General features: G+C 43.6%; 1 protein-coding gene across 4 annotated transcripts in view; it reads right to left on the bottom strand.

Moving 5' to 3' along the window:
* CNTN5 (contactin 5) overlaps positions 1 to 26,676 on the bottom strand; it is a 3,369,946-nt gene that overhangs the window by 2,493,072 nt on the left and 850,198 nt on the right. For 3 of the 4 annotated variants that reach the window (XM_085621430.1, XM_085621433.1, XM_085621431.1), the window contains one exon: positions 15,407 to 15,472. The gene's annotated coding sequence lies outside the window, so the exon portion shown is untranslated. Of the gene's footprint in view, positions 1 to 3,230; positions 3,307 to 15,406; positions 15,473 to 26,676 lie in introns of those variants that run through there. The other variant, XM_085621432.1, reaches the window with a different exon arrangement.

The following is a 26,676-nucleotide window of genomic DNA, read 5'->3' as shown; positions in this document are numbered from 1 at the left end:
TCATTTCTTATACTGGTACACTGTGCATGGGCAGGAAGATAGATCTGTGTGATGTCTATACTTAAGGATCCAATCTTCCCAGTTCAATGATTGCAGGTGTCTAGCTGATTGGTGCAAATATAGTTTTTGATGAAATCTGTCCATGTCAAGCACACCCAATCAGAAAGCATTCAATGTTAAGTGGCTAAACCCATGAAATAAACACTATTTTATAGGATCAATTTCACCCTCTCCGGGATATATGTATGGAGTAAACCATTGATCATTTAGATCAGTGTGCAGTCCTTCTTTACTCACCTTACAATGGGATCGAGAGGGTCTTTGATTGGCCTTCTCCCGATTTCGTCCAAGAACGACCAGGTTCCTATGACAAGACTTTTTCCTAAATGGTAATCTCCTAAAGTTTCCTGTCTCTCCCCAGATTCTATTTTATTTTGAAACAAAACTTTAGAGGAGACAAAAGAGCTTATCTGCTGTGTCTTTAAAAGGAGTGAATAAGACTGAAATGGATTCAGAGGTTGGCGTACCATATGCCTTTGTGACAATGTGACACACATGTTCCCATACCAAAATTTCATTCAACAAACCAGTGCATTTTGGGATTTGTAGTCCTAGTTCATTCCCTTCAAACTAAATGAAACCCCTGCAAAACAATGACATATAAAAAAAAAAACCTGCACTGAAAATCCTTTTTCGCTGGTTCCATGGAGCCATCTGGCGACCCGATTCACAGATTATTCAACTTTCAGTGTGACAGATAGAGTCTCTCAACCATTGACTACAGGAGACCTTACATAAACCACTGCCTCAACAGGGTACCCAAAACATATTTCTAATTTGAAACAATAAAAAGGATAACCTAAAAAAATGTCAAAGTAAAAGCATAGTCGGTCTCTGCAGGAGATGCTAATCTAGTCCAGGCTGTTTTCATTTTTTATTTACATACTGGGATTTAAAGGTCTGGTTTTTTAATGGGGATTAGTAGAGCTAGAACTTCCAGAATGCAAAGAAAAATACCTGGCCTGGGTGAGCCAATCTGTAAAATTTGAAAGCTGCTCCACCACAGCACAACGGCATAAGCTACTGCATTTTACTGAAAGACGCAAATGAAATGTCAAACAGTTTTTAAAAATCTATGCTAGAATGTGATTATTTTAGCTTTCTGTACTCAACTATGTAGGAATTATTTTAAAGGAGCGAACACACGGTCTCCATGACTCACCGACTCAATGTCTCATTCAATTAGAATATTACTAAGAGTGCGATTCGCTGTGCTCAAAATATAGGTCATTGGAAATAGTAAGTGTAAATTGTTTGCCTTTTCATCATGCTTCACACTTTATCCTCCAGTTACCCGAATCATCAGCTGTGCAGCACATGCAGCTCCCTCGGCTATTAAATCTGTTTACTGAGCAACTGATGCTGTAGCTAGGCAACCGCGCTTGTGATGAAAAGGCGCTGCTCCGCTTCTGCAGCATGACGTGCCCAGCCACTAAAAGACAAGATGCTAAAGACGAACATTATATCCAAGAGGGCTGGGTGGGCTGAGCAAGGATGTTTAGCAAAGCAAAAGCCCAAAGCTGCTTAAATACCAATACACATTTTTCCTGCAAACACATCAAAGGTGTGCAGGTACTCTAGGCCAATCAACAAACTGGCCAGTACTTAACCTTGAAAAGTAGAAGTTCCAGGGCCCAAAGTTTTGAACAGAAACCCGCGCCCCGTGACATGGAATGTTGGGGGGCTGAATACCAGTGCTTTGCATTCTACCTTAAACCCCTTTAATCCATGAGCAGACAATCCCTACCCTTTTATCAAACACCTATGTTCTTTTCACCACTGCTTTCACCCTCTACCACGATTTTTCTGTCTTTCTCTTCCTCCTTTCCCTCTTTTATGATTTTCTCTTTCTTGCTCTGGGTCAAAGTTGATGAGAAAAAAACCATAAGTGCTTGGGGATCCCACCTGTTTAAATAGGGCAGTGAGACTAGTAACTATTTGTAAAATAATAGATCGAAAGACACCAGTTAAGGAGGGCGGCGTTTTTTGATTTCCTAAACCCGCTCCCTTTGAACTAACTTAGGGGCTTATTTACAAGAAACTGACGCATCTGTATGGATGTGTCAGTTCCCCTGCGAAACCCTCGCGCCACCAATACGGCGCACCATGGCACAAGGATGGACAGATGCGTCATAAATTCTGACACATATGTCAGTGCAAAAGTTATGTATCGCTTGACTTGTGTCACAAGCACCATGCAACTCCAGCAATGCATGGGGAGGCCTATTCCTAATACACAGTGCCACTCCTTACGCATACTCCAAGCAGGCGTAGGGTTATGATGCAGTGGCGTCCTTGAAGTGGCGCAGTGAAATCTTGTGGATTTCAATGTATCACTTCTACAAGGCTTTCCCACATGGGAACACCCACCCTGCATACATTATACCTGACGCAGATATAATGTGACGCAGGGCTTTGCAGCGCGACGCATCTCCCTAGATGCGATGCGTTGTAAATAGGTCGCAATGGGGTGCATTCTTTAAGACGCCGCTGCGTCACAAAACTTGAAGCAACGGCGGTGCAAAAGTGTTGGAAGGGGCTTGTAAATTTGCCCCTAAACATGTAGGTTTCATCGCACTCAACATTTGTATCTCAACATGGGTCCACGCTGGACCTGCAAGTAATGTTATTTGTCCAGTACTTCATTTATGCCAGTAAAAATAATTGCTACACAAAAAAAACACAAGTTCGTTTCAAACACAAATAACCACAGATATGGAAGTGGCGGAGTTCAGATCAAGTGACTTTACATATCTCTGTTCCCTAATTAGCCCCAGCATCCAAGCCGTTTTTATTCCTGTGTGAAAACTTTTGGGAAAAACAATTTCACCCCTGGTCTCTTGTTTTGAACAACTAAATCAGGAAGAGAAACAAACCGGAGGATTTCTCCACAAAATGCGAGACGCCCTCGTGAATGCTAAAGCGTTCAGAAATCGCGCCCCAAAGCCGCAGTTTGATGTGTAATTACCGCGACGTCCTCCGCGTGCCGCACGGACCGGAGGATCGGCAGACAAACACCCGCCTAATTGAGAACAGCGGTGCATCTTTCCTCCACAAATAAATGTCTGATGTGCAGGAAAGTAATCACAAACGAGCTTGCGCAGGTAATTATGTTATCAATGCCACTTCAGAGCACTGCGAGAATATTTTTGAAAGAGGGAATTAATTACCTGACTGCAGCAAGCGTTTCATATCCGCGCAGGAGATCGTCACGGCTTCCCTCATCCCAAAACAGGTGCGGGCGGTGAGCAAGCCGGAAGCGTTGTGCCTGGGCGGGCGGGACTCCTGTCACACTCACGGCCGCGGCCCTCCGAGTATTCGTTTGGTTGCTCTCTGTCTGTGTAATGCTGCTGGAGCGGCTTGGCCCTCGGGAGCTCATACTGTAATTATTCCATATGGCACTGGCAGCCGGGTCGTTCATTGCTTTCCATGTCAAATGAGGCATATGTGTGTGTAATGGGTGCCCGAAATGAGACAAAGGCCTAGGCACACAGCTGCCACAAATGGAAAAGTGTTACGAGTGGTCGCCTTCAGACAGGTCTGTTTTTTTTGCCAACCGAATGTTGCATTCTGGGACTTGTAAGTTTAAATTTGAATTCAGCCTAGCTAAAATGCCCCACCATGCTAAACTGGTTGTCGATGTCATCGATGACAGAGGCCAGTGCATACATATGAAAGTCGCTTACAATTACAGAGGGTTTAAGGCATGCAGGATTTAGTTTAAACCGTGCATGATAGGCAATGGGTTAATAGCTATCAGTCTTAGGTTTGCCTCAGCTACGCACAAAGTGATGCCATGAGCCACTGTGTGGCATCTTTAGCCCCTCATGGTGTTTCAGACAACACCACCTTGCTTTCTGATATTGGCATTGTGATCACTGGGAAGAAATCACATTATTTTAGCACCTGCCATGGTTCTTGTTTCGACTTTACTGTTGCAAGTATGGGCTAAAAGAAATTTCTGCATGCAAAGTGCCGACTGTTAAAACTAAAACTGGCTGATGACGTGTACATAGTGAAGTTTCAAGGCCAGGTTTTTTTTAGCATTCTGGTACCTGTATCCCTATTCATTCTAATAAAAAACAGAAATACAGCTTGCAAAATATGAATCATTTCTTTGCACTTTAGGGCTTGTAGGTTAGTTTACCACATATTAAAATCAAACGTTCAGATATTTGAATGCAAAGGCCAAAATTTGAATGGAAGAAATCACAACTTTCAAGTTTCCCAGCTCAATGCTGACCAGCTCACCCTGATTTTCCATTGGAAATCTTGGGCTTGTAGTCTCGATTTTATAATGAGATAATCAAACCTACAAATCCCAGAATGCAATGAAAAAATTGAACTGGACAAGCTACTCACACAGGGAATGGGGAAAATTGAGAGTGCAGAGAGAAACTTTCGCAAGTCATTAGAAAGCCCGGATCTTGACGAGGGTGCAGAGGGTGATCATATGGCCGATGGGTAGATGTTTTAAAATAAATTCGAAATTATATTTAAAAAAAACTTTGAATACCCTTTGAAACAATAGTGGTTTATGTGGGCTTGCTGCTAAGTGGTCTTTGCCATGTACACCAAGCTTTTACGTATACCAGTTCGACATAGCTGCCAAGTTTCGTAGACTAGTTAGTCCAGTCCCGATTTATTTTTTAGAATTCTAGTACTTGTAGGCCTGGTTTTATACTGGGTCGAACAAGACTATAAGTCTCAAAATTCTAAGAACTGGCCTAACCTTATAATTCATGCGTGGATCTGCGAAGCTTTGCAGCGATGGTTCCATGCGGAAATTGCTCATCCTGCCCACAATTTGGTTTTGTATTTCGAGTCATGCTGAGAATGCAGGAGAAAACCAAGTCACTGATATTCCCACTTACAGTTGCCATGGTAAAAGAGCAAAGAGATCACACAAATGTTAGATCTTTGGTTTTAAGGGAATTGAACATGTTATGAAGTATCGAAAGTGTCTTAAAAAGAAGCACACGCATAAAGAAATTCAGTTATTTAGGACAAAAGCGTGTTTGCCAAGTCCTTTTGACTATAACACAAGAGACCGGTGAGAGTGGTGGATATATTCTACATGATTAATTCTGAATAAATGCAAGATAAACTTGGCACTCCTGAGACAGCAATCCTTCTTTCATTTGAAATAGGGAGACACATTTGATTGCGCTGTCACCCAGTGTGTATTTGGTATTTGTATTGGTGCAAACCTAGGAAAAAGTCAGCAGGGTGCAGTACAGAGTGAAAGGCACAAACAGCGACGGTTCCTTTCAACATGAAACTGTATACGCATTCACATTGGATTGGTGTATCTAGCAACAGGTCATTCTAGCTAAAAACACAGAGACCAGCATCATCTCAGATATCACAAACTAGCCATATTGTTCATAACTCCAAATACAAGTTAAAATAATATTGCTGTTGCAGTCCAGACGTTTCTGTTACATGAGCACTGTCTTGTCAAGGTACCTTTTTTGGCCTACCCACAATTCGTGGAGTTTCCTGATATTATAGCTGTTGTAGACTAGAAATACCTTATTTGCTCCTGTGCTGCTAAGTTGGCAAAACTAATTTTAATGTTTTAGTATTCAATATCCCTTCTTTTGAAAGTATCAGTTATACTACTGGGCGGTATTAGATTGCTTTTTTAAGATCCGTGGGGATGGAGGTTGCACTATAAATAACTAGAGAATTAAGGGAATGAGTCCTCTTGTTGGCATTTTAGCCAACAAAAGGCCTGTGTTACCAGAGTGACTATTAGAGGTTTGGATGCCATCTTGGGATGGACATAAAGGGTGTGGTCTGGCAGCTTTACTGATGTGCTGAGGATTAGAGGGGTATATATTTGAATGGGCTGCCCGCCTGACCAGGAATTGTTGTTGACAAATACCCTATCTGCTATTGTGCTGCTAACTCAATAATTTTAATGTTTTGGTATTTAACTATCTCTTTCTTTTTTGCACTTTAGTGATACTACTTGGAGGTATTAGATTACTTTTAAAGAATTGTGGGGATGGAGACTGCACTTCAAATTACTAGAGGGTGTAGGGTGTGTAGGAAAATGCCTCATCTTGCATTATCACCTCATTTTGTTTGGACTGATGTTGCTGGTTTTTTAATCTGGGTACTGGGAATCAGCTAAGCAGGAGCCAGTGCATGTGCTCTGACCCCTAAAGCATGTTAAAATTGGCTATACTCTTAATTGGCATATTTATCTTACTTACAAAGTGTACCCAGGGTCTGCAAGTTAAATGCAACTAGTGGACTGCAGCACATATTGTGGTACCACTAGAGTGGAAGTGCAAAACAAGACTGCAGGCCCACTACTGTAGTCTGTCTGTGCAGTTTTACAACTGCAATTTTGACCTGTCAAAATAACCCCTTTAACAGGTCTAAACCCTTATTTTAAATATTAATACATGATCATTAAATAGGGCAGGATGCATGGCATTTACAAGTAGGACATGTAAGAGTGTACTGTAAAACATGCGACAAGGTCATAAAAGCCAGTTTCATTGTGCCAGTTTTGGACTCTCTAAAAATATTATTACACAGTTTCGGACTTTCTGAAAATATTATTACAAGCCCACTTCATTGTTTTTTTTGAAAACATGTTTTATTACATTTTCAATGTACCTTACCAGTAAGTATCCAACGTATATCAATTGCACACAGGAGAATAGCATATTACACAAATTGGGACACCTGCAGGGCACATATAATAAACACAACATTTGTGACAACCAAACCTTCATGCTGACTGTCCCCGCCCCCCAGCATTGGTAAACTTCATGAAGCCCACTTCATTGTTAAAGTCAGATTTATACTAAATATTTTACAAAAAGTACTTTAAAAAAAATCCGCTTTTAACTGCCTAAAGCCTTTAGAAGAGCATTTGCATGAGCTTCCAATTGCCATTTAGAGCTGACTATGACAAGGTGTGAACTTGCTGCCACAGTTGTGACAAAGGCCTGGTTTGTGAGGAGATGTTCTGTTTCTCTGATAGGATGACCATCTGGGCAGTGTACAGAAACTTAATTAACTTCAAAGAGACCTACGCTGTCCCAAACAGATGTAGCTAACACCGGGCCTGCACCCTCCTCTGTCCTCACTAGCCAGCCAGGCACAAATCTGAATGGAAGATGGGCTGCCCCAGAACCAGTATTGAGTGGCAACAGATGAGCGGTTGCTCATTTCCCTGGTTGCACCTCTAGTGTGGGCACTGGAGCTCTGCACAGGGGAAGAAAGGTTCTGCCATCTTGGTTTTAGGTAGAGAAGAGAGTGTAACTATGGGTTTGTTTGCAGAAGAACACACAGGAACTGCTGCAAAAGCGGGAAGGGTTAGCCCTGGGAACGTTTTCTGTATGGATTAGGGGTAGGACAGAAGTAATCCTCACCCAACAGTGAGAGTCAGGCATAAATGTGGCACCCCTTCCGAATACTACTGAACTTGTAGAAGACAGAATCTGTACTTGCTGTTGAGACCCATCATGAGGACGCCAAAGGCTGACATGCTCCTGTGTGTACACAGGACAAAGAATTTGATTCTGAGGGTAAGCTGGCTGGCCTCCACTTAAGCTACAGCGACACAACAAGCTGCAAGAAGCCCACTTTTCCTGAAGAGCCCAGCTGCAAAAGTTCAACTGGACCTGTCCTGTACTCTGGTGGCTTCTGCTGGAGCGAGTCTTGACCCTCAAGTGCTGTTCCTGAAGTCCTAGGAACCTGAACTGTATACTCCTAACATCCTGAGAACATCTGGTATTTGGAAACATGTTGCTAAATGTTGTCTGAAGAACCATCAAGAGACTGGAAACAACCTGCCAGTTGAACCACAGAGGGTGCATCCTCTCTGTACCTGACTTCGATGTAGCTCCTGCTATGTTCTTCTCTTGATACCGGAATCCGTTAATGTCGAACAGCCCTCCTTGCTCCCCAGCTGCAATTTCATTGGTGCCACTATCAAAGGAGACCCAATCAACACCAGAGAACTCTGGGGTGTGAAACCTGAACTGCTCCCACCGGAGCTTTTCCTGCCCAAACCAACTGTTTCACCAAGTTTCACTCTTGATGATGAAACCTGCTGAGTCCCCTTCTCTCAGAGCCAGCTCACTGCCTGCTTTCACTGAAGGCTGCCGACACTGGGAGGCAACTTTTCCATTAACTCAAATTTGGTCCTTAAATCCGACCTGCACTCCATCGCTGTTGGCTTTCAACCTTACCTATGTCCAGGTCAAGTGCAACCTGATAACTGCAGTTGATGTTTAACGCTTTCTGATGCTATTTTCATTTAAAACTTTAAAAATCCATATCTCCGATCCTCTTTATTGGGTTTTTGTCATTTTTAAGTCCTTTTGTTCATTAAATTATTTTAATAAAAAAATGATTGTGCTGTGTTTTTGACTTTTTAACAGTTTTGGTACTTCTAAATGCTTTATATATATATATATATGTCCTTAAGTTAAGCCTCCCTTAGCAAATGCTGCAATAATTTATATATATGGACTTCATGTTTGGCCGGTATTGCAGGCACCGACCTTCTGACACGCCCTCTCGATCTGGCTGCACCGCGTTAGCCAGCAATTTGAATGGACTTTGTGTATGCAAAACGCGGCGCCCCCTCGCGCAGGCTGAAGCACCACAGGGTGAAAGCAACACTGCGTGGGGAGAGAGGAGCAGCATTGACTGCAGGGAGCGTTAAGGGGTTTCCAGTGAGGTTTGTCAACTTCGCAGACAGCTGTGGTTGGGGGCAGTCCGGAGGCCACATCGTTGGGACGCCACTGGGCGAGCGGATCCTCTACTTACTTAAGGAAGATCCACAGAAGGACTGCAAGTACCAGCATGCACCTGTCTGAATCCACAACGCGATTTGCAGTATTCCTTTAAGAACTAAGGAGGAGCCCCAAGCAAAATGGTAGGAGTGGCCACGAGAACATCTAAATGGCCACCAGGTGCGAGGCTCCAAACATCGTAACAGGCACTGATGAAAGCTGAACCGCTGAAACGCGTCTGCCCAATGTTACATTCAGCGTTGTAACCTACCTTGGAATAAATCCTCTTTATGCGTCCTGGCTGTGTCAGACCCTTCTTCTTTCTGCTTGGAGTGGGGATTTGGACTTCATGTTTGGCCGGTATTGCAGGCACCGACCTTCTGACACGCCCTCTCGATCTGGCTGCACCGCGTTAGCCAGCAATTTGAATGGACTTTATATATATATATGTATATATATATATAATGAAACATGGTAGCCCCTAAGACCGCTCAGCAGAGTTTTAGCATTGTTAGCCCATTGTCAGGGCAACTAAGATTATGGAGGTTATCTTAATTATGCAGTAAGGTTGTAAGTTATGTGGCAACACAGTAAATGATGTGACACATTCTCTGCCAGTAATATTTTCACCCATTTGAGTTAAAAAAATATGTTTTGGGCAATATGCAAATTTTGTAACAAATCTGGTAAACCCATAATTATGCAGTGAACACTGCGGGGACAGGTACCAGCCCTTAATATTCTCATTGTTTTATCAACAATATATTTCTGAAAGATAAACAAAACAAAGAAAATGCCAATCATTGCTCACTCTAAGCTACCCTTTGAAGAAAACTGTTTTTTTTCCAAGCTACTTGCCCAAAAATAAAAATGGCAAATAAAAATACATAACAGGTAAAATGTAATACGGTCCGACATTGCCATATTTGGGTTCTGGTGAAGATTACTGGCCACTTGGCCACTCGCCCTTCGGTCTCCTAGCTTACAACCACTCTCTCACTCTCTCTCTCTCTCTCTCTCTCTTTTTTTTTTTAAACTAAAGAAATTCAGAATTTTAGAAGCATGCAAACGGAAAATCCCCTGATTTCTGAAGGAGGTGGTAATTCTGGTGAGGGGTCCGCTGGCGGAACTTCTTCCACGCTTATTTACATTTGGTGTAAGAAATTCCACCATGTCATTCTCCTGCAGATGCAGCAACCTTTCCACAAACTCTAACTAGGCCTGTCTGTAATGCACCATTCAGCAGGAATGGCGGGCTAGCAGCATTACTCCGAGTTTTAATCGGAGCCCACTGGCCTGCTTCTGCCAGCAGGGTCTTTTCAGGGCTAGAAATTAGCATTTCATGGAATTAATCCTAATGGTGCATTTCTGAAAATGACAGCCTGATCCTCCCTGCTAAGCTGATCAAAAATAAGCCCGATTTGCTTTTCACTTTCCAGATCATGCACATCCGAAAATGTGGACAGAACAACGACAACAACAGCGCAGTGTTGTAAGTAAAAGAAGCGAAATGTTAATCTTGCGCCGCATGCTCCTGACACATGGAGACCTGGCCATGTACTGGAGCATGCAGCCGGCAACAACCGATCCCAAGGCAGCGCGTTAACAAGGTGCGCGCAGTGGAGGCCCGTCCACCCTACAACACTGTGCCTATGCACTCCAGATCCGTTTTATGCATCAACCAAAATCCAGGCCATTTGGATTATTTTAGCATTCTCAATAATCAAACTATATTATGTTCTTACCCGTAAACCTTGGAGTCAATGTTTCACACCCAACACAAATCAACCCGACCAAAACTGCACAAAACAAATTGAAAAAAGGAAAAAAAGCACCAGGCACAGCCTTGAAACAACTACACCCCGGAATCGGCGCTATTACCGTTCACGAAGGAAGAGATTGCTGTGTGACGTTCACCAGGCAAACATTCACAGCATGTAGGAACCGCTCCCAAAGCAACCCCTATGTGTCACTCACATCTCCCAGTCCATGTCAATGATTCCGCGAACATCAGCCCGGCATCCAGATGTTGGTTTCTCTTCTTATCACCATTTTCGAGTGCCTTTTGTTTCTAAGTGCTGCAAATAACAGATGCTTCTATTTCCCAGGCTAACGGTACTCCGTCTACCGACCTCGGAAAGATGAAAGGCTGGGTCTGCTTTGGCAGGACTTGCGCTTGTGACCTCCGGATAATTCTAGATATCAGTGGCGAGAGTTAATTCAACAAGCCATCTTGTCACCATCCTGCCACGTAATAATAATAATACCCTCTGCCAATCGCCAGTGCCTTAGGGAGCCAGTCATATGGGGCAAGATGAGTGATCTGGAGGAGAATGACCAATCATGTTACGCTGCGTATCCACAGAAGGGATATGGCTCATATTAATTTGCTGAGTAATAAATCTGTCTCACCTGCATGGTCACTCTTTCTCTTGTAGGAAAAGTGACCACAGCCCAAGGCTGGATAAGCCATCATAGGGGGCAGAGTAACCAGCAGACCTGCCAACTCACAGGTGCCGCCGTGGGGCACACGATATCGGCTCCCATCACATGGTCTGCTGGTGAGCAGCCGATATCATATGGTGGCAGGGAAAACAAGCTGAAAACAGTGTAAATAGTGGATTTCCAGCTCTTTTCTAGGGCTTTGAACTGCAGACGCCCATGAAGGGGCGAGAAAACACCTCAGGACATTGGCACCAGCCTCAGCAAGCTTTTATTTTTTGTTTTTGGAAGAGGAGGTTTGGGGGCAGGGTGGGTGCACAAATGCCTCATAGGCACGAGGCCCTGCCCTCCCTAGGCCCCACCCCTCCTCACACCCTGAGATATTTGTGCAAGTTGGCAGGTATGAAACAGCAAGGAGGCAGAGTATGCAGACTTTGTTAATGGGTGTCCATTCAGTTCCGATAACCAGATACACAAAGTAGGCACCAGCCTATGGGCCTCACTACTTTTAGGGGCCCCGCCACAACAGATCAAAATAATATTCATTTGATCTTGAAAGAAAATGACAGTCAAGCTTTCTTTAATTGTTTAGAAGAGATAGGAAAAAAATGAATCCACTCAAAGAAACGGAAACATTACATTAAAGGCTCTATTGAGAAAATGCAGTATTGGTGGAATGTTATGGTTTATTAAAATTGTTGGATGCTAAAATTAAAAACGTATTAGGAGATAATTTGCAAGGGGGGGGGGCTCGAAATTTGGACTTCCCAGGGGCTGCCACAGAGTTTAATCCGGCACTGTGTCCATTAATGTGAGTCTCGTGGCAAAAGCAGTGACCAGGCACTTTACAGAAGCACTGACTGACTAGCACTGTGAGGCAAAGTGTCCCCGGTGATGTATAGGTAATAGAAACCAGACTTCTGGTGCTGCAGTGCACTTCCAAGCAGCTAGTGTTCTAAGAATTGTGCAGAGGAAGTGTGCCAAAAGGCCAATCAAGGATGTAAGAGGGCCTGAGACGGATACTGGAGATGCTGGTGTTTGTTGCCTGTCTCGGGAAGGACAAGTTGATGTCCTCCTACCCACGGCATGCAGTCTGGGGTACTAGAGTCCCGTGAGCCTAGACCATCAGCAGGGATGCTGTGCTTAGGCTCCTATTGAAAATGAGTTCCCCACTGACATGTCATAGAATAATGAGCTGTTGGACCAAAAACTGATGTCAGGTTAACCTTTAGGGTTTCAGTCCACGACTGAATCAACCTAGGCCGTTGTACATTCACCGGGGACTAGTCTAAATTTGGCTTCTGCAGGGTGAGTGGTGTCTAGCGTTTGGGAGAATTATAGGATGTAAAGTGAGACAAAAAGTATGGGTGCATAAAACTTTACTGAACTACAGTGATTGTTCTCCAGTAGCTACCCAGTCAACAGCCCCTAGGCATGCTCCCTCCTCTTCTTGGAACGTCTTATTCACTTCTTGGGCCTTGTTTGAGAAGTGACTGAGGAACCAAGGGACTAGGACGGGCGAAAGGTAAGCGTTGTATCTCCTCTTGTATACATATAATAGATGTAGGTTTTGGATTATTTTCTGTGCTATATTTGTACATAGGCATGTAAGTATATTTATTTCAGCAACACAAGTCCTGTCCTAGGATGAGGGGAACTACGACTCCACCCATATCTATGGTATTCTAGGAACCCTCCCTTCCACACAGAACACAGGGGACATTCCAGAATGCCACATATCCTTCCCTTACATAAAGACAAATATAAGATATGAAATACACAAAGACAAAATAGATATGTGAAATAACAGCATGGATACCTTTGACTGAGTGGAAAATGGAAAGTCAACTATCAACTAACAAAAATCAATAATAATCTACAGAATATGATAAGACATAACACTCAATATTAATCTACAGGATATGATAAGACATAACACACTATGTTATAACATAATCTTGGAAGACACAACGTGCACAGACCTTACATTTGTTTGACTTAAATTACTGGATGTGCCACAATGCGCTGGCACAATCTCCAGATTATCAATACAACGTCCCTTCCCTGAAGGTTCATTCACCAATAATTAAGCACTTAGGTAATTTTACCACCTTGCTTTTGTTCCATACATTGACTTTGAACAATTCAGCCATGTGTCTTACAACCTTTACCACTTTCAACACACCAGAAACGCTAGACAGTCATTTGCTGGGACTCCTGGTCACTCTTACAACTGAACCTATCCTGTAATCCGCTTGCATCGTACCTTAACACTCTTTTCTTCAGTATTAATTTTTTGTTTGGTCACAGGGTATTTTTTTAGCATCGTTACTGCTTTTCTGCAGCTCATCGTCTCACATGGGGAGATCTCCCCGCTCTCACATCTTGTGGTACGGTATGCCCACACATTGTCCTCCCCACTTTTATTCCAATTTTCACCTGCTCTCAAAGCCAGTTGAAAACTTTCCTTGCGTATCCTGTTCTATCGCTCTACCACACCATTACTCTGGGGACCATAAAGGGATGTGCTGGATTGCCTGTGCCCACGGTGTTTCACAAAAGCCTCCATTTCTTCCAAAGACAACAGGGTCCCTTTGTCAGGGATCAGTTTTCTCAGAAACACTCTCTTCTAAACAGCTCACAAACAAATTTGATTAATTCATGGTCCTGATGGTCTGTGCCATCTTGTATCTTCCCTAAATGTGGTGTACATACCATGTCCCTACTCCAAAGCATATGCCTGCACACACAACTGAAAGCAGATAAAAGGATGGTTCACCATGGTCTGGTTATCAGGCAGCTTACTACCTATGGTTGAGGAAAGGAAGGAGTCGGGGGTCAGTTGACAACAATGACACTGGAGATGACAAAGGTGAACTTAAAACGTTTGCTCAACAGAGCTTATTGTACCAGTTTAGTACTCTCTTGCAGCCTGTACTCTACACCGTCCTCTGCCACCTTTTCGCTTTGAAACCCTTGACCACTGCATGTGCATGCCACTAACTCCAAATACCTACAATTCATGTAGCGTGGAGTGATACCATTGAATATATTTCTTTTTCTCATTGGTATACATTCAAAGGCCTTCATTTGAAATATGTTTTTATATTTTAGAAAATCGAGTGAGACATAAATGGATGAATATGCAGTATATTTACTAAGATATTAGGAAACAATTTCGACGTTAGTGAGCATGATAACTTGCAATGTCCATAACCTTTCATTACAAAGGGTCCCTCCTTTTGTGTACGTGGGTAGTTGCCTGCATCCACGAGGTCACTGATGGTTACATCATTATTAAGAGAGTGAATGAGAACTGAGTGTGTGTTCCTGTTGGTTTCGGTTAGGTGACAGGGCTGCACACTTCCTAGTGGGGTTGAGTAGCTGGTAGATGTCCCATCATAGTGGGAGGGTGGTCTGATAGTCTGCACAGATTCTACTAGGCCCAGATTGAGGTTCTGGTTGGTGAACCACTGGGTGACCTGTTCTCTCCTTCATCTTTCCTGAAGGTGGAGTGGCCCTGGACCTTGCAGGTGTCACAGCAAAAAGGACCCTATGAAGAGAAAAGTACATGAACCAGACATGAAATTTACCAATAATGCCAGGAATGCTCTGGGCTTCTTGGCACCAAGTCAGTCCTTCGACTGTTGTCTTGAACAGAGCTACCCGTTGTCTTGGCTCTCTGACAGGCACCAGCTTAAATATCCTCGGAAGGGAAAGGCAAAACAGATCACACTTTCTCCATGTTGATCACCACACAACGAGGAAGAGATGAGGATCTTCTTCGTAGACACACACTGGCCTGCGGTGCATCACCTCTAGCGACATGGTGTACACAGAGCCAGGGTTGCTGCACGTATGAGGGGATAAGTGGCCCAGGGTGTCTGGTCAGACTGATAACCTTAGAGGCAGGTGGTCTCCCGCTTCTGCCACCGCTGGTGTGTTGTAGAGGCCTTATAGCTGACGAGTGCGTCTGTGTCCTAGTGTGTCCTAGTGTGAGGAGCCAACTATCCAAGGCTGCTGCCTGCAAGGTCTGCTTCTATCTACCGATTGAGACCCCATATGCTTTCACTAGTGGGGCAGTATCAGAGGTTAAACAAATAACAACAGCTGTGACATGTCAGACAATACAGTACCTGAAATGCTGGCTTGTATGACGATCTGGGCAATATGGTGTATTGTTGTGCTGTCTTGATCTCTACCTGTTTGGGTACAGAAATATTTAACCTATTAGATGAACTACAGTAATATTTCATATCTGAAATTTCCAAGTTGCAAGTGAATTATATTGAATTGCTTGGCATGCTGGGATTCAAACACGAACCAAATTGAATGAATTCTCAAGCACATGCAGTTACACCACTGAAAAGTATTCTTGCTATGCGCAGCATCTATCCGGGAAAGCAAAGTTATTCTCCTTTAACAGGCAAGAGCATTACACCTCCTGATGGATGTTGAGCACATACTTTTTTACTCTCACTTCGTTCTACATTGTATTTTAAGGATATGCAAAACTGTGAGGCTCAATCGAGTTCAGCAGCAGGCCCAACAGACAAAATATATTGGGTCTGTAGGCTTCAAAGTAATATGCAATGGTACATTCCACATTTGTTTGTAATACTTGGCTTACGATTTAGAACAACACTAAAAGCGATTTGCATTGAAGCTATAATTCTAGTAGTAGCAGGTGCAAGTATAATACACAGAGCAGGTGAAGCAGGATTCTGAGCAGTATTTTCCTTTCATGCTAAAACAGGAATATGCCACATTTAGCTGCAACAGCGTTGGAACTCATCACCTTCAACAACAATTTGTTTTTTGGGTTTGGGGATCAGGCCACTGCTCCACTAATTAAATAAATGTAGTACATTTTCCTTCTGCAGTTATTAAAGGTGTTTGTAGAACCGATTCCACATTGGACTCCAACCAGGGAACGAGATTTGATTAGATTTTTAATTTATAAAGCGCAGCATTTACCCATAAGCATCAAGGCGCTGTAGTCACGGCACTTCGATACAGATCAGTGTCAATCAAACCACCATAAAGCCAGGTCTTAAGTGCTTTTCTGAAAGGCAGATGCCCAATAATCGCAGTCAGAGACTGAGGAAGCAAGTTCCAGAGTTTGGCAGCAGCGGCTGAGAAGGCTCTGCCCCAAATCTCTACCTCCGAACCCAAGTAACGGTGAGCGAATTGCGATGGATAGAGCGAAGGTTTCTATGTGGAATGTACTGATGAAACATATCCCCAAGCCCGGCAGGGCTCGGATGGTGGACGGGGCGGGACTGGCCGTAGGGGGCACTGTGCATTTTCGCGGTGGGCTGGAGGGGTGGGGGCTGGTTGCTGGTTTTATACCCATGGGGGCCGGTTTTGTACCCATGGGGGCCAGTTTTGTTACTGGGGGCTGGTTTTGCAGCAGTGCTGCAATATCGGCCCGCTGTAACAAAATCAGAAGCTGTCCTTCTCTCTAGCACCCACCACTCTCCCAGGGCGGGGGCTGGACGAGCAGCAATCTGCCAGGGCTAGTTGCTGTTCCCAGTCCGGCTGTGTTGGCCGTGAGCCATGTGTACAGACAGATAGCCTCAAACATAATGCGCTTTCTGATGGGGAGCCAATGCAGCTCACACAGCTCGCAGCAGCTGACTGGCACTTAGGAATTGGTAGGATCGCTCTAGTGAGCACATTCCGTACCTCCTGGAGTTTTACCTGGGTACTCATGTTAGGATACAGGTAGGGGAAAATATAATATGACCAAAGCTAGTGCGCACTTCTTTCGCACTGACAGTGGGATGAAGCGGAAAATAATCTTTAGCTTCCTCAGAAGCAGGTTGCAACTGTGCGATTGGCCCGTCCATTCAGAGAAGGTTCAGTATCTAGGTTCGCTCCAATATTTTTGGCCTTCTCAGCTGGAATCGGGAGGATGCTTACGGTGTCTGGCCACCAGTTACCGTTCCAGATCGAAGTTTGCATCCTAAATAGCAACACCTCGGTTTCTCACCATTAAATTTGAGGAAATTCCTTTCTATCCAGTCTGCGCCTGCGACATACACTGAGAGAAGTTATCTGCAGTGGCTGCAGAGTTCTTAGGGATCGATACAATGATCTGGTTGTCATCAACATAGGTTATTGCATACATCATGTGAGCATGAATACATAAAGGTTAAATAAAGTAGGGCTGCGGTACTCCACAAGGCAAGGAGAAAACATCTGAGTGCAATTTATTTAGCAGCACCCTCTGAGACCGATCATTAGGGAAAGAGGACAGCAGGGAACAAGCCCATTCTGTAATGCCCATTTCTTGAAGACGTTCAATTAGCACCAAGGAGGAGATGGTGTCAAAGGCTGCGGACAGGTCTAAAAGAACCAGAGCTGCGCCTTGCCCCAAGTCCACTAGCCGCCTAACACACTTCATAGCAGAGACCCATGCAGTTTTGGTTTCATGATGTTTTCAGAAACCGAACTGAGAATTGTCCAGCCATCCCTGCTCTTCCACAAACTCCACCAGATGGCCAGTCGTGTGTTTCTCAAAAATCGTGGTCGTTAGCAGAAGTAGCGAGAATGGATGGTAGTTTTTAAGATCCTTGCTAAGAAGATTGCATTTTTTTTTTGGAGAAGCCTGATCACTGCCTCCTTCCAATGATGCAGATAACAACAAGAGAGTATAGCTTTATTGATCCAGGCCATAAGAGGGCGAGCCGCAGTACCAGCCACCTTATGCAAGATTGCTGATTAACACGATTCCATGGGTGAGCCTGACTTAATGGTTAGGAGATGTTGTTACACCATTTCAGGGGTGAGTGGTGGAAATACCACGAGCAAGTTGGACTCACAGTCCCTGGGCCCCAGAAAATACAAAGGTTCTGACTGTGGCTCGCTGCTTGGAGTTTGCAGCATGCATGTTTTCTTAACTTTTGATACTTCAGGTCTGTCATAGATATCAATATTTTGCGTTTAGTGGATTTGGCAGATTCAATTTTACAGGTGCACGATGAGGACTTTCCTCTTTAACGGTTAGTTTGTATTCCCTTATTTTGCTCCTATGAACAGTTTTTTCTTGCTCCTCAAAATGTTTACTCTAAATTCGCTCTAGACGGCGACAAGCCTGCCTAAGAGTTCTCAGTCTTTCATTGAACCAGGGGGGTGAAAGGGAAAGCCTTCTCTTCTTAACTTCTCATATCAGGGCTACCCTGTTGGCAGCCGCATCCAACCAGACTGCAAGGTTTTCTGCGCCATTGTCCACGTCACCCTGGATCTTAAATGGCATACTATCTAGAGTGTTAATCAAAAGTTCTGCAGATACCCCCTTCCAGTTTCTCCTGCAGGTCTTATTACTAAGAGGTGGAACACTCCTATCTGAAAGGGAGGCATAAGTTAAAATGCAACTGCACCCCGAGCTGACCAACTAAGGGGAAGAACAGACTGGAATAACACCCTACGGTCATTCAAGAAGATGCCATCTCGGGTGTATCCTGCATCGTGTAAGGAGCCGAAACCAATTCAGACTCTCCCATACTCGATAGGGTCTCAATAAGTGCCATAGAGTCTTTGTTAGTATTCTCTTCAAGATAGAAATTCAAATCACCCACAATGGCCAACCCATTCTTCACCATAAATGGTTCTATGAGATTGATTATCTCATTTGGAAAGGGAGTTCTTGGCCCGAAGATTTATAGACCAAAAGACCAGCAAATGAACAAGTGGCAGACAGTTTAAGCTTAAAATGCAGAGCCTCGCAAGTCCCCGTGCCTAACTCAGATTCTAGATTTCACTGATAGTGGTCTTTAAACACCAGTGCAAAAAAACCCCAATGGCCTATCTACTCTGTCCAGTCTTGAAATGGCATGCCTTGGTGGAATTGCGTCAACTAGGTATGGGCCAGAAGCTTCATCGGCCCATGACTCTATAATAAAGATCCGATCTGAGTTAGAGGACACAAGAAAATCAGTGAAATCCAACTTATGTTCTACCAATGATCTTGCATTGATAAGATTGCCCTGCATCACTCCACAGACGGCAGATGAGCTTATTTGCAACTGCCACCCGTCTCTGAGGTTGGGGGTGGGGAGCTGGAGAGGGCGAATGCCCTAAGATACAATGCATATAACATTTGTAGAGGACCAAGAGGCACCCAGGGACCAGAAGTATTGCTTCATCAGAGCAGACATGGCTAGTTGGTGAGCAGCATTGCCCAGACTCCCTGTTAATCTGGACTGCATCCCCCCTCTGTTTTGTTGGGAAAGCTGATAGAGTAGACTGCTGGTTAGTAACACTGTAATATAATGTTGGATGAATGGATGTTGCCTTACTGTCCTGGGGTAAGGAAGTTGGGATTTATAATTTAAGAATCTTGTGGATGCCACGATATCGTGGTAGGGCTAGGGCCTTCACATCGTTGAACAGGAGTCCTTGGGGATACAGAGAGAACATGGACCACAGATGTCAGGTGGATGTGGCATGTATAAAATAATATCCTGGAACGTGTGTGGCCTGAACAATATGACTAAGAGCTACAAAGTTCAGGTGTACCTAGAACAAAGAGGGGGTACATATAGCCCTGTTACATTAGACTCACTTGAATAACTGGGAAGGGGCGGCATTGTGTAAACATTGGAGGGGACATACTATATATACGATGTGCTCTGCTTGTGCCAGGGGGGCACTACTATAGGTGAAGCCAGGGGTGTCTTTTCAGGACATTAGTGACAAAGCGGATGTGGAAGGGAGACACACTATCGTATAAGGCCACAGACAGTCCTTATTAGTGGAGACTTTATTTGCGAAGCTGATACCGACCTGGACCTTTCCCATCCCCCTGCCCGCATTCAGGGACTCACCTACCACCTGCCTGCTGCCTGGCTGAGAGAGTCTCCGCTTGGCAACACCACTGTAAGATCACAGATGGGTGTAGTAGACATTGCCACCCTACTGATTGAAATTATTCTTACTTTTCAGCCCCCATGCACCAAATGTAAGACTGGACGCTTATGTTCACCTGATGTGCTGAGCACTATAACAGACGTGGAATATTTGGTAAGGACCATTATCGGCTATAACCCCCTTGTCCTGTCTTTGGCTTGGGAAGGCAAAAGACCTCGTATTCTGAGCTGGTGACTGAAAACAGAAAGCCTGGAAGACATTACGTTTTGGGAGATCATCAGGGAGGGGATCAGAAATTATTTTACTGATAATTATGTTTCGGCAGCCTTGGCATTTAGTGAATGGGAGGCATTTGAAATAGCTATTAGGGGCCAGTGTATGTCAGAGTCAGCTGGAGTCTATTGGACGAGATTTCAAGCACACAAACAAGTACTTCAGCAACTGGAATGGGTTAGGCCCGGTAGGCCAGACCTACAGCAGGAATTACTGGAAGCTAGGGCACGGGTGGCGGAACACGTGAAGCGCCTCCAATGTTTCGATTACAGGGAATATATGATACACGCCCACATGGAGAGGGACAAAACTGGCACAAAATTAGCCTTGTTTGCTAACCCCATTAAGCACGGTGACCAAAATCTGGAACTAGTCACAGCAGGGGGAGACAGGATCTGTAAACAAGATTACATAAATCGGACCTTTGCTGGATATTATTCCACATTATAAGCTAGTAATAGAGGTGATAGAGAGACCTGTATCCAGCACTTCTTGTCAGACCTGCCCTTGCATAGACTCTCACCCGAAGAGGACGAGGAAATGGGGAGAGATATTTCAGTGGAAAAGATCAAGGCTCAAATGCCTTGAGACCCTCAATGAATCAGGGGCTTTACAAGCCCCTGATTGATTGATTGAGTGGGGAGAATGGCCCGGGGAACAGTCCTGGGAATAGATGGGTTCCCGGTGGAGTTCTATGCGACCAATATTGAACTGCTCCCGCCGTCTGGCTTCCTTATAACAGGAGGTGCGGGATGCCCACACCCTGTCACTCTCACTGAGAAAGAAGCTAATAATCCCCCTTCTCAAACCAGGGAAGTTAGCTACAGACGTGATGGTGTATAGACTGCTATTGATGCTGAATGCTGGCTACAAAATAGTTAATGGAATCCTGGCTCAGAGACAATTGCTTCACAAACAGGACCTTATTCACACTGATCAATCTGGGTTTATACCAGGACACAACACGACTCTAAACATATGGAGGTTACTGGCAATTTTAACTGATTATCCGACCACACTGGAGAGTGCCGGGTTCATGTGTGTAGACATTGAGAAACGTTTGTTAGTCTGGATGGGTTGTGATGACCCAAATGGGACCTTGGGTGGAGCGGGAATGGCTGTTGCATGCATCTCCCACCACAAGGGTCCTGACGGGCCGGGCAATCTCAAAGCAGTGCAAAGTGGAGAGTGGAACTAGGCAAGGGTGCCCGCTATCTCTGTTGCTCTTTAACATTGTGGTAGACCCTATGCAGAAATACTTTCTTGAGGGATAACCCACTACATCACCTTATATGCCGATAATATGATAATATGGCACTGTCGTTCCGATCGCATTCCATACTTCTCTGGTGGGAAACAAACTAGTTTTAAGCCAGTTGACTTGCAATCCAGATACCTCCTGATGGAGCAGGTAAAGCAAAATTTTGTATACCTCCTCTATTTGCATGAAAATACTAACTATATAACCTACTTATATTATAATTTGACTAACTGTATGATGTGTTATACTAATCAACCTTTTGAAAATTTTGTAAACACCAATTACACGTGGGACTTATTGCTATTTACATGGCAAAAAAACTCTAATTACTAAAAATGTACGCATATTAATAGTAGTACATGTGGTAATAGGACATCGCATGATTTATGTTGCTTTTGTGATGTTTGCGTTCCCCTTTTGGACCATAAATGTGAGTATTATCGCTTTAAATGTCGCTAAAAGCTAGGAAAATATTAATACATAAAGGGATTAGTGAGGGTTTAACATTAGAATCTTCATTTCTTTGTATTAATTATTCTTTTGTGTTTGTTTCGCTTAAGTTGGCATTTGGGCCTACCAAAATATGGCGTCCGAAATGGAGTTCAGAAGTGGCCACCGTCTCGTGAGCACGATACCTACTGCGCAGACTCTGATGGCTCCGTGAACTTCCAGGCGACCCCAAGTCACAGTGTTCCTGGTCAAGGATAGGAACATGGAGGACTGCCAAGCTTCAGTCAGTAAAATCTGATCTAAATGAACAATTGGGACATAAAAGCAAATCTTCAACAATGTTGCATAAGGGCAACACGGACAGAGGAAATTAACCAGCAAAATCCATGAGAACCTCATAGTATAAAAATCGGATGTTCCCCAACCAGCCAATCACCTTCTTTCTTAGCCTTCGAATGTTTCATGTTATCCCGAAATTTATTATAAAAGAGCAGTAGAATAGGGAGGAGCTAGTCGAGAGGTTTTGAATGGAGATCAATTGTTGCAGATACTGCCTTCTTACCCGATGACCGCAAACTTCTATTGCCCCCACAAGCGATGACAGATGCTTGCATGATTTCTGGTCCTTTTGAGATCTTTGGGACTGTAACGTGCTGAGCAAAGAACTTTTGGACTTTGAGCTTTGGCCTGCTTTATTTGGACAATTAACGGCTAAATTTGGTCATGCAGAGCAAAATGAATTAGAGAAAAATCCAGATAGCAAGAATAGGTAAATATAAATGTCATGCGATTTGTGAACAAAATTCTAAACTTTGATCGATCATAAATGCTAATATTAATTATTAGATAAACAAATATGATTAACGGTAATTCCGAGTTTGTGGTTTTTCAATAAAAAGAGTAGAGGATTCCGAGTCTTAAATGTGTTTTAGCTGGTTCTAAATCACCATCAAACAATCCAACTAATTGGTCCGTCGACCAAGTGGTGGAGTGCCTTGATGTTTAGGATTAGGAATCTATACGTGGTGAATGCTTATGTATATTCTGTAAAAATAACTTTTCTTCCCTATAGGTAATAAGGAACCCCCCCACATGTCCATCGCGAAATCATCATCCCTCCTGTGTGCAGACTCATGTGTGGAGATGTGCGAGTGTTGGTGTTATGGGCCCCACTAAGGAATGCGTGTGTGAATGAGCTAGTGTGACGTCGGGTCTGCGACGCAGGAAGGGATTGTTGTAAATTTGCCTCCTTCTCTCTTTTTTCCCCGGTCTCGCGCTGGAGCACTCCCCAAATGTATTAAGGAAGTTTACCGCCCTCTCTGGTTCAGTCAACATGTCACCAAGGAAATAATGAATGAATCCATAACTCTTTCAAATATTTATCAGGCAATTACTCACTATCAGCTTCACAGCAAAGGCCAAAATTAAAGTCTGTGTTTAATCCACACAATCGGATTTAACTTCTAGACAAGATTCATCAAGCATGAGATTTCACGCGGTGTTACAGCGTAAATCCATGTTAAATGCGAAATTGGAGGAAAAAAGCCTCAGATATTCCAAGTCTCCAGTGATTAAATTGTTGAACTTTTGATGGAATCAGTTGTTGTAGATTAAGAGCGGCTCCTGTATTGATAACATTTCCCAGGGAAGTAAAATCAAAATGTTCGGATGGTCATTTTTGTATTTTGATGCAAATTGTTATAGTCAGTTTGGAAGAAAAACAGATTGTAAATTGGTATTGTGTGTGTATGCGTAAATTATTTATTTCAACACGTGCTAGAGAATGTCAGTAATGACATTTACCACAAATAAAAGCTCAAATCAATACTGTTCATGCAATGCCATTATTTCAGCAGGTCCCGTAGCAGGCAGTTTCACAATTTTCACCTCTTGCTTCTTTACACTGTATCGACCTTGTAAACACACTCCAGTTAGGTTCACACTTTAAATATGATCAGGCAGTGTGTAGTTCAATTCTTTCATTCATAATACAGTTTCGCCAGAGATTACATATTGTATTACCAGCCATTATTGCATATACAAAAGCTACCAATGTATTTCCAGTCTCATTGATTCCTTCACTATTAGCAATTCTACACCTACATTCACTGATAGATTTTGAAAACTCTGAGACAGCCAATCATACTGTTCTGTTTAGGATTGTTCAGAACAGGGGCTGTTTGTGTGTATTTTACATTCTATGAACAGGGCTGCCTTTCTAAAGCATCTCCTTTCCAGTTCTGGGGCAGGACTGCTTACCCTGCTTACCCTGAAGACCCAGAATTGCCAATGATTACTATTTGAAAGGTAATAATATGGCCACATTCAGAATTTCTCCTTTTTTTAATAAACAGTGTTATTTTGATTTAAACTAACATCATATATCTGGTTAGCCCAGAATGCTGGTAATGTGCTCTTCTAGAGACGACCTGCAGTCCATTTTCCAAGTGCTCAGCTAGTAGACTCTCTATCATTCAGTCATTCATGTAGGCATGCCCCACTAGGGTTTGCTGCCAACATGTACGAGAGCCTGCACTTACCAGTTTTCTATGGCATGCCTGAAGGCAAGCCTGAAGCTGTATTGATGAAGTCCTCTTGAATAGGACACATTTCCTGCCTGGTCCTGCTGATGCTCCGAAAGTCTTGAACATCCCAACTTTTCGGACTTTCTGGCACAGTTCCTCTTCCAATCCAGGACCAGTTGCAATGGGTCAATTGGTCACTCCATGAAAGCATTTGATACCCCTGTAGCCACACAGGAGGTCAGCCAACTGGCCTTAAGTTTCCACTTTTTACTCCTGGTACAAGTGGGAGCAGGTCGAGGCCTTTAGGTCACCACACCGAAGGCGGGCTAAAGGCAAGCCCGTCTGCTCCTGGACGATGCCAGAACCCCTGTCTTTTTGACTAGAGTCCCCCATCATTCTGGGAAGACATCCAATCCAGTGGTACACGGCATTGGAATTGTACCAACTACGCAATGACTTAGGCTCACTATCAAATTTTCCTCTCTGCTGCCTACAATGGTTTCCTACACTAGAGTACCCGTCTTCATCATGCCTAAAAAGTAGTTTTTCAGGTAGGGATTCTCTGCTGGTAATCGGCACTGGGACTCTACAAATCCCTCCTGACTTTACTATCTAATGTTATGCAGGATAAGAGACAGATAGCTACGATCGCCAAGGCACCTCTGGCGCTCAAGGACCTTTACTGCTAATGAGATATATGGCCAAACACTCTACTGAAATATGGGACTTAATTATTATGCTATCCTCGGACATCTGTTTGTTTACGGAGACATGGCTAAATTCAGCAGCCCTTCCGTGCATTCCTCTGGCCATCCCAGAAAATGACTCCATTATAAAGCTGAATAGAGAGAGTTGACCGGGGGTGAAGTGGCAATCATTTTTCAAGAGTCACTGAAAGTGGAAATTACCGATACCCTACTTGCGGTCTGAGCGGAATTATGTATATGTAAAAATCACTGTGTCTTCCACCATCTGTTGTAAAGGGACCCTTTTATACCACCCACCAAGGGCAAAAATAAAACTTCTGCCATGCCCTTATAGATTGTATTGCACCACATGTCCTATCGTCGAATACATTTCTGCTCTTTGGTGATTTTAGCTTTCATGAGAAAAATCTGGCAGACACTAGTGTCACTCAACTCCTAACAGACATGGAATAGCTGGAGCTCTTTCAGAAGGTGACAGGACCCACACACCTAGCAAGAGTTTTGCAAGGGCTGCCATAATCAGATAAGATGGCTTATCTGGGATGGGTTATCATCTTAACACTCTGAAGAGTGACTTTTGTTGACAAGCTTCCTCTGGATTTTCAGATTATCCTATATATAATGAGGCCAGTTCACAAAGGTGTTCAATTCAGAAGTACTCTTTCACATACTCATAAATGCTTTGTAAATTAGACCCAACATATCAAACTCCTTGTTAGAAACAGGGCAAGGAGGGGAAATTCCATTCCATTTGTACTAACTGAATATAAGAATATTTCCTGAATATTATCATTTTATTCTCATTTTAGCACTTTTGCAACCAATTCACGAAGACATTTGTGAGTATGTGAAATGGTATTACAGCATTTGTAGGCGGACCCGTAGCACACAGTAAGCAGCACGCCAAGGCTATCTCGAAAGCCATACTTTGTGTTATTTGTTTTATACGCCGCTTTGTTTTTAAATAGCATTACCTCTGGCACTTTGCACTTTCTTTTTCCTGTTCTCCTTGCCTACTTGTTTCCCTGTCCCCAGTCCGCCACGGCAGTTCCTGCCCATTGAGCAAAGGGACGCAGCTCCGCCCACTGACTGCCAGTGGCGGCAGGTGACATATGAAGTTGGTGAGGCCTAAAAATTGTGTTTGAGTGCACCGCGGTGAGAGCGTGCAAGCCCGAACAACTTAAGGAGGGGCGGTTGGTTCTCCCCCAATTTTGAAAAAAGAGTGGGCAAATGGTGCATTTTCAAGCTAATGTGAGAAAGCAAGAATGTTAATAAAGCAATTGTGAAACTGCAGTTATTACATTAATAACGAGATG

The sequence above is a fragment of the Triturus cristatus genome, chromosome 8 (genome assembly GCF_964204655.1).
Source record: "Triturus cristatus chromosome 8, aTriCri1.1, whole genome shotgun sequence".
Taxonomy (NCBI): domain Eukaryota; kingdom Metazoa; phylum Chordata; class Amphibia; order Caudata; family Salamandridae; genus Triturus; species Triturus cristatus.
Note: the sequence above shows the minus strand (reverse complement) of the source record. Positions and strands in the feature narration are given on the sequence as shown.